Source organism: Orbicella franksi, chromosome 4 (assembly GCF_964199315.1).
Source record: "Orbicella franksi chromosome 4, jaOrbFran1.1, whole genome shotgun sequence".
Lineage (NCBI taxonomy): Eukaryota > Metazoa > Cnidaria > Anthozoa > Scleractinia > Merulinidae > Orbicella > Orbicella franksi.
In genome coordinates, this window is record NC_138148.1 from 21,217,084 (window position 1) to 21,230,751 (window position 13,668).

A 13,668-nucleotide genomic window follows, 5' to 3' on the forward strand; every position below is an offset into this window, starting at 1 on the left:
GATTAACTATGCTGAAATCCACGCAAAAAAGGACGACGGCTCGACGTCCTCGTCTTGTTCGTGGAGCAATGCACTCTGGTAAAAAGTGGCACAGTGCACTCTCCCGCATTCTGGTAAAAAGTGATGAATATTAAATCCTGATTATGTTGCTGCTCGCTCGTTACGCTCGCTCCGCAGCAATAAAGTTCATGTAAGAAAACTCTCTACTCTAGTATCGAGTTAATTTCTGAGTCTCTCAAACAATGCTTAATCATAACCAAAACCTGCTTTTGATAGTTTCTTATTGTTTCTGCTTGTTTGGCGAGTTCGCAAAGTTTTTCAAAGGAAAGTCTGACGCGTACATTTGCATAGTGCAGCGCGTGCACTTTCAAGTCCGAGTCGATGTTTTCAAGTCAATGATTTCTTTCGTTATCTTTTGTGCTGAGATGCTGCAACAATTTTCACCAATTGCAATGTTAAAAGGCTACTAACATCATGTGTGTTTTATCAACATAGTGAAATTTACGCTGCGAAAATATAATAGACAAGTGAGTTTTGATAACTCAACCGCGGAACCACCGGAACCGAAACAACGCCTGGAAACAACCAAAACGAAACGACCGGAACAAATTGACCACAGGGAGCACACGATCTTGTTGAGTAGGAAGAGAGTTATTGTGAGGGGAGAATTTGCCGATATTCATAACTATAAAAAGCCAACAGTTAGCAGTTAAGTGAAAGTCCAATAACCATGGTAACCACCTGTTTATCTGTATTATCGTGTAACACCTTGTAGTGAGAACCACCTGAAGTTGTAAGTAGTTAATATTTACAAGAAGGATAACTCACTTGCCTATGATGGAATAACCTAGAACAACAATGAGCTCATTGGCAGCCAATAGGGGTTTAGGATTACTAAACGAAATATTAGATCACTTGTTCAGAGTCTAGCATAAATACAGGTGTTTTGTAAATTGCTCTTCGGTTACGCCCCCGGTGGTGGGACGCCGGATACCATTATCCCGTATTGGGTTATGTTCTGAGTGCGTTGTTGGATTAAACTCTACTGTTGGACCCAGGGGCGGGGGAGAACACTCTACGACGCCTGGCACTTTTTGTGTATCTGAATCATCCAACAAAAAATGACGTCACATCCGGTAAAAAAGAGCGCTGAACGGCAAAATCAAATTTGAACATGGCATAATCGTTCTCTCAGTAAGTAAAATGGTAATATTTTGCAATCGGCCGGATATTTTTAACGTTTTATTTGGCCACGATAAACAAAATTTTGTCTTCTTCCTCGTCATATCAGTTTGTTTGAAGGAAAGGGTAATTATTTATTCAAAAACACGCTGTTTTGAAGGCGTGTTTTTTACGAAATGTCGCCATTTCTTCCTCGCTGAATTCCACAGGAGTCGTCGTTTGTGTGGAAATAATGAATTCTAGGTAAGTTGCACTCAATTCAAATATCCTATTCTCTTAGGTTGGCATCACACTAAGAAAAATGCACAATGACAGGTTTCTAGACATGGGGGAACCTTATTAACAGAAGCGTCTTTTTTAAAATTTACTGTTGCCAAACACTCGAGAGTACTTGAGTGCTGTTAATCGTATCACTGCAAGAATAGACCCACACACATAACGCGCTTTGCGGAACTTTCTTGCACTAACACAAACTCGTGTGTTTGCTCATGACTCAAACTGATGCCATAAAATATGTTACGATTGGTTAAGAACCTTAAACAAGGTTTTCCCTAAGCAATCCCTTAATTGATAAACGCTTCGTTACAGGCAGGCCGTGAACCCCTTAAAAAAAAGCAAGAGGATTAGTTTTAACGGCGATTAAGTAATTTGGACATGTCGTGGTTTTCTCTCATTTATAATCAAATTTATTTTTCCGTTTCACCAGTGTTAGACGTCAGCAGCGCTAAGTTCCAATACCCCCCCCCCCCCCCACTGAGGTCAAGCATGCACCTTTAATTTCTTCAAACCCTCTCATTTGCCCTGTTTGCAGACCAAGTTCCTCATCTATTAATCCCTGTCATATTGGCAACCCATTTTGAAAGGTTACTAAAAAATTGTGCATTATATTTCAGTGTGCTTTCTCTTTGTAATCTTACATCAAGATATTTCAATCCCTAAGGAAATGAGAGAACACTAGCAATACTGACAATTTTCAGTAATTCATCACTTTCAATATGCCATCTAAACAAATTGTTCGTAAACAGTAGTGAAATTTCATGCCCCTACACCTAGCCATAAAAGGAAGTCTGGGAACAGGCAATAGCAACAGTGACACTGCCAGGCTGGTGAATTTTACAAGCTAATGAACTCATGATAAGTGATGATGAAGCGTGGTGCAGTGAAACTGAAGAATCGGACTGTGAGTGACAGTGATAGAGTCAGTGTCGTGAGAGTGATGCTAGTGTCTGTGACCTTGGACCAGATCAGCAAAGAAAAGGTTTTGTACTAGAAATTGATGGAGAGCAACAAGTTTGTGCTAAAAAACTGAAGAAGCTGGCTCAGACCAGTCTTAAAGCCAACATCTACTTACAGTACTTGTCAAGAGTTCCTGACTTGTGTATGTGGAAAGGCTCTCTGTAATGACCTATATGGGGAGGCTCAGCTCACGATGAGTACCTTATTCAGGCTTCAGGTATAAAATTAATGATAGGGATTTCTCAAGTTGAGGTGTATGAAAGGGTAGGAAAATCTGTCATTTAGGGATTCCATTCTTCTGGTTCTAAAATGTTGTTGAAAAGCTCTCATTTACTCTCCTCAGCCAGAATGAAGAGATTCTGTAATATTATTTATTAACTTCTTTCCAAGGGAATAGAAAAGGGATGCAGTATTCTTAAATAGGTTTGTTAAAGGGGTACATTTACCCTTTTGCAATGTAAGGTCGACAAAAGAGGTGCCATTTCTATCAAAATGGTACAAATGTATACAAAAGGGTAAGGGGTAATGGACCTTGAGATAAGGCCTTTCCATTTAAAACTTTCTAGAATACCCCTTTCACCCCCCCTCCCAGCTTGTGAAACAAAGATGTTCAAATTATTGTTTTGTGAAAAAAGGCAATTATTAAAAAACAAGACAGTGCCAAGAGATTAAGTGATTGTCAATGCAAGTTTCCATTTGTATTTTGAATTAAAATGGGTATAACATGATCCTCAAGTATACCATGCAGCTTCACAGAGAGGCCCAAACTGATGATGAAAACATATGTTTTAACACTTAAAATTCTATTTTTGCCTCTTCCCTTATACCTTGTGACCTTTGTAGGGAAATTCTGAAAAGGTCCCCACCCCCAAAAATTCAAATTTTATATACAAATCACTTTTTTATCTTGAAAATGGTCTTTTTTTTTCAGAAGAGCTACTACTTGTATATTTTTTTTAACTTACATGTAGGTCAACATAATTTGTTTTCACAATTTACCACAAAAGAAAACACCACAGAAAGGAGAACTATAGTTGTGGCATCTGAGCTACATTTTTAAATGGAAACATTTCCCATAAAAATTTCCAAATTATATTCTTACCAGTACAACAACATACCAACTATATTTTGCAGAGAAGTATACTTAATTAATAAAATTGATGTAGTGAAATTTTCTATTTAATTTTTGTACACCTGATCTTACAGAGTGCAACCTTTGGTTTAACTGGTCCACTTTAGCGTTAAGGAATAATTAAATAAATCACACCAGAGTGGCTTTGTGTGTTTATTATAATTCTCATTATCAGTAGAGAAATCACACTTGTACACTGGTCCACTGATCAATACTCTTACGTGTATGTTAAACATGGGAAAGCAGGTTGCATCATCTAAATCATAACATTGTATGCCTGTGTGGGGTGTATATACCAGGAGGTAACCACCTAAGAAAAGACAAACATAAATTATGTCATTGTTTCAATGACTCACCCTAAGTGGGTATTATGCTCATTACCACCTTAATAAACAAGATATATTAAAGTATAATTTTTACCTCTGCTTTAAACTTTTCAAACCTACAGTTTGTTTTCACTTTCAGAGAGGTTCTTAAATTCACAAGCACACCACCCACCCCCCTCAGCCCCGATTCCTACTCTCCCATAGCCAGGATCCCATTTCAACCCTCCAATAAATCAGTAATTTTTTTTCTAATTTTGGTCTGACTTAGATTCATCTCCACTCAGCCATGAAAGTAATGGTGGTAGATTTCTGCATATTTGTTGGTCTAGTTCACTATTGTTCTCAGATTCCCACCTCCCTTTTGACAGAATTAAATTCCGTTAAAAAATAAACTACAGTAGTTTAATCAAATTAATGCAGAGGCAAACATTGAACCAGAAACTTACTATAATTTTGGTATGAACAATACCAAAGTATAACTTACATAATTAATATCACATCTTTTCTATTGTAATTTAAGACAGTGCAACTACTAATAGATTGACCCCAAAAACCTAAAAACATGACTTTAGAAACACAGGTAAGTGAGAATATTGCCAGTTTTGCTTTTGCCACCAAGCACTCTGCTTTTAAAAAAAAATACATGGAAGATAATGACAAAGCAATAACAAAACCAGCCAACCAACCTCTGGCAATTCAATAAACACACCAAATTCCCCTCCAAAATTCTCTTCAACACCTTACAGTACATGTAAATATCAGCAGCATAAATTCAACTCAATGATTTGGCATGCTACTATCATCAAATGTTTACCCCTTGATTCAGAATTTTTAGGAGTATCAAATAGAATTCCGCTATAGATTACAAATGCTGTTTACCTTAACAAATATTTGCATTAATTCTGGAGATATTTAAGTTTAAAATGTGTAAAATATATGCAAATGAGAGGACTGATGATGTCATACACCAAACCCAATATTACATCAAGTGCAAACCGTATATACAGCAGAGATCATTGAAACTTGGTAGCCTTATAGTTCTACAGGCAACACACTAATATGGCTATAAAAATATGTTCCCAATTGGCAACTCAATCTTTTCCAGTCTCCTCTAACCCAATTTCAATAATGCAGTGATTTTCAGCTTGAAAAACATTAATCAAGGCCATGAGGTGGCCAGAAAAACCTAGAATATCAGGGAAGGTCTGAAATGCGGTCTGTTGCCATGGTAACAAAACTGTTAAGTTCATATTATGTAGCACATCTGCAAATTGCATCGTAATAGCACTGTCCCCACTGGAGCCCATGGTTCAGTAGTTTACTTGGACAATAAATTTCATAACTTTCCTGGGGGACTGGATGATCTAACTGGTATGTGGGAGACTCCCAGAATAGTTGCAAGAATGTATGACTATCTCTTCACAGGTATTCATTAATAAATAAACAAATAAATAAATAAATAGACACTAACACTACTAACATGATTGAGTTTGGAAAATATATATATTTTTAGTCTATGATATTTTGAAAAATTCCCCTCTCCCATCTACCATGCTGATCTTCTTTAATTTGGTCCTTGAAATTGATAACAAGGATGCTACACCTTGGCAACTCGTTGGCCAGGATATGTTGCACAGTCTTCACATCAGATAATGGGTCTGTACATATTATTTAAGTATTTATTAAACAGAGATCTCCCCATCCCATCCCTATGGAAATTCCAATTTTTAATAATACTTTTCTTTAAAAAGTTTGGCTTTTGAGACCCTCCCCATCCCTGGAATTTCCAATAATCTCCTTGCGGTGGGTATGGACATTTTATAGAACCACACAATAAAACAAATAAACAAACTTTAAGATAAAATGTTGAAGTATAAGTCAGTGGGACATATATACATTGATCAACTTATAAAGACGTGATTGATCATTGCAACGTACTATACACAACTTAAACAAAGGTGAAATTATAGCCTGAAAAAAAAATTAGGTGTGAACTGGATTCTAACCTATGACCTCTGTCAGATACTGGTGCGATAACTTAATTAATTAAAGTTCTATGCTACAACATACCAAACTGCTAATTTATTATGAAGTGACACAGCTAAAGGAGAGTTGTCAAGAAATCAACTTTTTTGTGAATTCTAAGATCAATATGAGTCTTCTAAATTTAAGATTATTATACGTAACTAAAGACATACAGTAGGGCACTGCACTGTGTGCTCTCTCTACACACTCTTCCAGGCAGGATAGTAATACATATACATGTACTTTTTTTTTTTGTTTGGAATATACTGTTACTGCATGGTCATACAAGAGGTACTAGTTGCTGCTGAGTAGTCTTAAAATAAGTGAACTAAGTGTGACAAAATATAATGTATATTAAATCTGCACCAGTTCAATACAATTTAATACCAAATTTTAATCAGCTGCAAAAAAATTGTTAGCACCTGATATTACATGTACTTTGTGAAGGCTTCTGGAGGGGTTATACTTTTATAAAGTACCTGGCAGCAAGTACTATTTTGATTTACTAAAGCAAGACTGTAGTAACTGCTAAGAAAATGTGTTTTGTACATCCCAGAAAAATTGGGTGGGGGTCAGTGCAGCCCTCTTCACAAAAGTTAAACTCTTAACCTATTTATGACCAAAATCTGCGATTTTCCCTACCCCATTTATGACTGTTGTGACTGCTACAGTTGCCCTAAACATAAGTTTTGAAGGACTTTTGTTGATGGTCTTATCAATAATGATGAAAATTGAGGTAGCTTATTCTAAAAAACATAACAAATTAAAGACTAGAGGGCAAAAGCCTTACCCTAGAGTATTTATGACCAAAACGACTGAATAACCATACCCTTTGGGGCTGCACAGCTGTATATAGCACATAGAGGAGAGTTCCCCCCCCCCCCTACCGCTGGAGCAGGAATCAAAATATTATTGCCTTGATGACATAATAAAGATAAAATCTCAAAATAATCAAGAGTTACATATATGCATGCGACTTCACTAACAAAATGATGCCTGTTGCTTGCTGTAAATTGTATATAAATTACTCCTACAATGTGCCAGAATTCTGTTAATCTGGTCAGCAACAGGTCACAAAAATCTGACTGTATAATTAATAAATAAAAAAATGACCGACTGAGCTTTTGTTTAAGCCAGAATAGAGTGGCCATAATAACTAGGTGGCTGTGTCAACGGGGGTGGCCGTATGGTGAGGTACATTCCACAGTAGTGATAAAGATGACACTCTCAAACACCAGTACCCATAAAGATTTTGGACAGTATATTTTGCATAATCAGTTGGAAGAGGAAGAGGGAAAATGGAAATAAAATAGAATAGCTCTTGTGTACCAGAGACAACCCTTTTCCCGAGTTACCCTGGCAGAGCTAACTTTTCACTTATTTCTTTGCAAAATTCAACCAACCGTTTACACGAGGATGACGAACCAGACTTGGGGGCGAGACAATTCAGGTGGGCAAGTTGACTCGCCTTGGCAGCTAAAGTAACCAACAACTTTTCTTTGAGTATACATAAACACTTTGGCTCACCTAACTGGAACAACTCTCGGCATGGCGAGTGTCTCGTAATGCCTAGATTTAAGATTTAAAGCAGCAATTTGTATCAAAGAAGAGAAAATTAACTCAGCAAAACCCACTGTGATCAAATGAGTGAGGGAAACTTAAACAAAGAGGGATAATTGCACATTTGATTATTCAATAAGAGTTACGAATAATCATGCAGGGTCAACTTTTACTCGGCCTACAGGGGCTACATTTTCTAATACAAACACTTGATAAAGTTGCCTCAGGGGGAGGGTTATCCCGGGTACCCGAGACCATACAAATGGGACCTGTGTTGCCTCAAAGAACACCCCCACGATTTTCAAAGGGGAAGGTCCAGAAACAGGACCTTAACTTAGGGCAGCTTCAATGGCAGATTCCCTCTGATGGCTTGGATTTGAATAATTGATTTAATTACTTTTAAAGAGGACTAGAACTTAAAAATCTTGCTCGAATTTCGATCCAGCGAGGCATAGGCTTCCATGCCGTGAATCAAGTTTTCACTGGGCGTTTTAAAAGCACTCACCGAAGAGAGAGAGACTGATGACCCCAAACTACCGATACCGATACCGAAAACAACAATCTTCAACGAGAGATGTAGGAATGTGGGATACTGACCTTCAGCATGCGATCCAGCTTGTCTCTTCTACCAATACACGTGAGCCGAGAGCAACAAAAGCTCTGGTGACAGCGACTTTCGGAGCTAAACGGCTTCTGTTAATTATGTTCCCGTGGTACACAGTGCAAACTATGGCCAGCAATACTTCATCCAGGTTGTTGTTAACATTATAGGCTATTGCACTTATTGTTATCACTAAATCACGAACAACAAGAACCAAAAGTCGGAACAACACCAGTTTTGAAAATGTGTAAAATTGGCCCGACGATGACGGAAGGCTCTCCGATATTTTGCTTCAAAACAATAATAAACTTTTCTCTTTTCCCGAAATTTTTGCTTCAAAAGTCGAAGTAATGTGTCTGCAACATCCTTCCATACTCAATATAAAATGAAACGAAACTGATGGTTTACAAATAGAGGGAAATCACGAGTAATTGAAACGCCATTTTCTCGCTTTGTGAAACGAGCCGCGAAGCGCAGTTTAAACCGGATGTGACGTCATTTTTTGTTGGATGATGCCTATACGAAAATTTCAGGAGTCTTCTGCCCCGCCCCTGGTTGGACCCAAGTAACCGCGTATTCTCTGTCTTCCCGTTGGATTGTTTTGCGGTAACAGATCCCGAGTCCTCTAGGAGTCTGACTAACTCCGTCGCTGCAAGCTTGATTCCCTCTGGATGGTTGTAAAAAGGATAACAACTTAAGCGGCCCAAAAAGCTGTTATCACATTATAAAGGAATGAAAAGAATGTACAATTCACCTTTGTCTACTTTTGTCATTTCTTACGCGACAACCGCTACCTAGTGCTAAACTCGTACCTAGGCCTTTTCGCGCTCTGCAAAAAAAATTTTTTGGTTTACATACAATCACAGGTCACGCAAGCGTAATATAAGAGTTTGTAGGGAGAACTGTGGCTAAAATATAAGAGTTTGTATGGAGATTAGGAGTTGACATTAAATTCGTTCAATGTATGGGTAATTTACCGAATAAAGACTCTTGAACATTTAATGGTGTCATTTTTTCTCATCCTGGAGGGTTAAAACGAGATTTGAGCGAATTTTGAAAATTTTTCTTAATTTTAAACGCGGAATCTCGCTAAAACGCTTCAGGTATTTACCCGCGACATTTCATTTCCGTGCAGAGATCGGGCGACTTCTGACGCGTAAGAAAAACTGCGAACCGGGGAAGGGGTTTATAAAGATTTGTCGTGTCAAAAAACACGTGTGGGAGATGGAGGGGAGCTTGAGCGCACGCTGAATGACGCGATTGGTACCGGTTCAACGGAGCTCAGGGATACTCTAAAACAAACCATCATTTCATCATATGCCCTTTATCATCCCTGGGTGAGCATAGAACGTCCACCCACCAGTACCCTCAACGCACACGGGTCTTTGTTTAATAATGCATTGGCTCTCTCCCAGGAGTAGCCCACTCTTTCCAAACCATAAGCAGTGATAAGTCACGTAATGGAATTTGCATCCTAATTTTATTTCTCTTGACAACAACATGTTTATGTTTGACACGCAACGATCATGTTGCGAAAAGTGATTTGAGAAAAAAACTTTGCAAAAGACGCTTAAATTCCCCGACTGTCGTGAAAGTATTCGAAAACAAATTCGGCCAGTTGTAGAAAAATCTTTCGACTTCGTTTTGTGTTTGTGTGGTTTCGTGGAAGCAACGAAATTTAGAGATTCGAGGGAATATTCGGATTGTGTTCAAAACGTTTGGGCAAAGAGTTGTCTCCCTTGTCAATTAAGAAATAGAAAACATGTATCGTGTTTCTATCGAGTTTTAGTATAAATCTACTAGCGTTCTATCACGAATGCCGTTCTCCGATTGGTTACGCTACCCACTATCTATTCTGTGATAGATAGTGAGTAGCGTAGCAGTGTGCGCTCGTTAACAGAATGACGGCCGCTTCTTTGCGTTTTCGAGGTGTCTATGAAGAGTATTTAGATAAAGTTTTCAACGACTAGTAGATTTATACTAAAACAACTAGATTATTCGCTCTCGATTTCTATGCGTGATGGCTGACTCGGGCTGCGCCCTCGTGAACTTCACGCGATACGAAATCTCCAGCTCATAATCTAATTGCTTAATAGAAACACGAGTGAAAGTTTGGGGGAACGAGAAATGCTGTGGGAACACGAGCCGCAGGCGAGTGTTTCCACAGCTTTTTCGAATTCTCCCAAACTTTCACGAGTGTTTCTATATAACTTGATAGAAACACGGAGAACATGTTTTCTATTTCTTTTAGAAAACACCGCGAAGAAAAAAAAAAACTTGTCAACTTTGATTATCAAAATGTACATTCTCTTTTCCGCGTCATCATTACGTCAACAGCTCGTACAAGTTTTGTGTTTCTAGCGAGTTATAGAAACACGATTTTTAACCAATCAGCGCGCGTATTTTCTTAGGACTGTTTTCTAATGTTATATGTAAACCCAAAAAAATTTGCAGAGCGCGAAAACGCCTAGGTACGAGTTTAGCGCTACAGTGTTGGGCAGGACTTGTAGGTAGCGGTTGTCGAGTAAGAAATGATAACAGTAGACAAAGGTAAATTGTATATTCTTTCCTTTCCTTTATAACTCTCTTCCTACTCAACAAGATCGTGTGCTCCCTGTGAATTGACGCAAACGAGAGAAACGACCACAACAACCACGAGCGAGCGAAAGAAGGAATTTTCTCGCATTCAGCTACACATATGGGACTTTTAATTAAAGGCTATTTAAAAATTTACCACGTGAAACAATAATTTGACTCTAATATTTATTTAAAGGACGGAACGACAAGTTTGAGCAACTCATAACGACAGTTATTGAAGGGTAAATAATCAACTTCTTGTAATCAGAGTATATCAGCGAAAATTGCCGAAAAGAAAACAACAGCAAAAACCGGATTTCATTATTAGAGCGTTAAACTAACAATGGCTTACCTCCATTCACTCAATGCTGTGCAAAAATGTTTCTGGTTTACATCGCTTCCATATTACCTTTCGACCTTCCGACCTTCCGCTTTAGCGTTTTCCAAGACATTTAGGTAGTGGTTTTCCGTGTAAGTCCGTGTAAAAGATGACAACAAGACACACTGGAAAGGTATTAAACTATGCATTCTTTTCATTCCTTTAACCACTTTCATCCTTTTCAGCAAGATTGTATGCTACCTGTGTTAGCGCATTCATTTTTTTTTTGTTTTTCTTATTTTATTTACTTTTTTACTCGTTTCTGTCAAGAGACTATAGAATATAGTCTCTTGTTTCGGTGGTTTCGCTCGTTTTGTTTTGTTGTCTCGGGTTTTAGTACATGCCCTCTTGTACATGCCCTCTTGTACATGCCCTCTTGTAAATGCCCTCTTGTAAATGCCCCTGCAAGATAGGAATTCGCCAAATGTTTTTATCCATCAAATATTTTCGTTCGCGCGCCATTGGTCTAAACGCGTCGCGTGACTGAATATTTTCGAGGTAAAACCGGGGAGTATTGTTTAAATAGCCTACATTTGCGCGAAGATATGCTAGGATATCTGTTCCGAGAAGCGGGAGTCAGCGAAAGAAAAACTACCTGTTATCTAGCTCAGTTTTTAGATAACTTAGATTGGGGTCCTAATTTGGACGCCTGAACCTAAAGCTACCTGAGAAATCTTCCCGGATGGTTTGACTGAAAATCCTCTGAAACTATTTGTTAAATAGACCAAGAATGTCCGAGAGTCTTAAGGTGGCCGAACACAATTTCCGCGCGCGCTCTTGCTAATGCCATTTAGCGCACAAACAAGGATTACACAAAGCAACCATGGCGTTAAGGACTTTCTAAAAGTCCTTTCCAATAATTTTTCTCTGGCCTGTTGGTTTCGCCGTTGGAAAAGACTTTTCCCACTTTTTCCACCGGTGACGTAAATACACATTAACCAATGAACAAACAAGTTCTGACTATACGTCATGACGTCGCGCGCGATCAACGACACAACTCGCAGAGCAAATGTCTGCTGAGTTCAAGTACTATAAAAGTATTCTTCATTTAGTTTTTGCTCTCGGACATACTTAAGGATACGAATTTTATGGAAGCAACTGAATATGGTCCATCCAACTTAATTACAAGTCTTTCAAAGAGTGACAGGGAAAAGCAGTGGAAGGTTATTTATCCGACCAATACGTGTTTGTTTACTTACGGACGCGATCTGAGCTCCTGTGTGATCCGTTTTCGAAGAGGAACAGAGCCGTTCCTGCAGTTTGTGTAATTGTTGCACTTTAAGTTGATTTAATGAATGACCAAGTTTCTTCTCTACAAAGAAATGGCATCGCAGCAAATTTGCATCGGCCGTTTCACCGACTGTACCGTGCTGAAAGCACTCGTCGATCGACGAAGGACTTTTGGGAACAGCGCTTTCATTCTCTTCCGTTCGTTGCGACTTCGATTCTCAACGTTATTTAATCAAGAGAGCTTTACGGAATCAAAGTTCTCTCCGAATAATTCCGTCTTCTTCAGTTTATTCGGATTCTTGACGGTAGAAGCTAGATCTACATAAGTTTATAGCATTTGTCAGGCAGCTCTCTGGTCGCTGGCTAATCTACAAACTAAAACAAATAATTCCCGATCGGTTTAAACACGGTTTGTCTTTTCAGGAGGTGTTACTCAATGGAACAGCTTTAGCCGTTTGCCTACTGGCTACATACTGCACTGTACACAAATAAATTCATTTGAGTTATGGAACTGTACTCGTAAACGCTTTGATGGAAATCATTTTCTGCTTTCGCGATGATCTCGCGCGGAGCACATAAAAAGTGAGAATGTCAATCATGTGTTTCGCGCCAAAAGTTTACGCTCTGATTCTCATTCCTGCAAGTGAAACAAGTCGACCTCTCGCGACTTTCGTCGCTCGCGCTCGCCCTCGCGACTTCGTCGCTTGAATTCGCTCTAGGGAGATAAATCAGTCAAGGATAAAGAAAAGGTCGACTTGTGACAAGTCTACCATGGCGTCGATACAGCGATCATTTTAATTGGTCAATGCCCTCGCTATCTGTGCTTTTTTTCCTCATAATTGAACACAGTGTATTTATGGCTTCACTGTTTTATCAAAAATGTATGTTAGAAAAGGTAACGATGCAAAGAAACCAGCAATTCTCAGATTTTTGTTTTTTACCGAAGGCAATTGAAGGTGATTGAATTTTAAGACGAGTAGCACTGGGGACGAGAATGGATTGAATGCGGAATAGCTTTCTAGGAAATACGCCTATTTCTCGAGAACCACTGATTAGAATTTTACGAAATTTGGCACGAAAATACTTTAGACAACAAGTAACTGGAATATGGAAAAAAATTGAAAATTGACAGGGACGATTCTAGATATTCCAGTTAAACTTTTACAAGTGATAATTAAAGATCCCTCTGTTAAACTATTATTAAAATAGTGCTAACTTGTGAACATTGTTACAATCTTGTTTCATCCAAATGAAAAAGAAAATCTAACGACTAGATTTTCTGCAAACAAACAAAACCGATTTTAAAGGCCTGTTTATATTTATTCGTGTTGCCATGGCAACGGCACATACGTCAGCCTAGCTATCAAAAATCCGAAGTTTGTGTTGTTAACTTGCGTGTTGCCATTTTTGGCGACCAAAG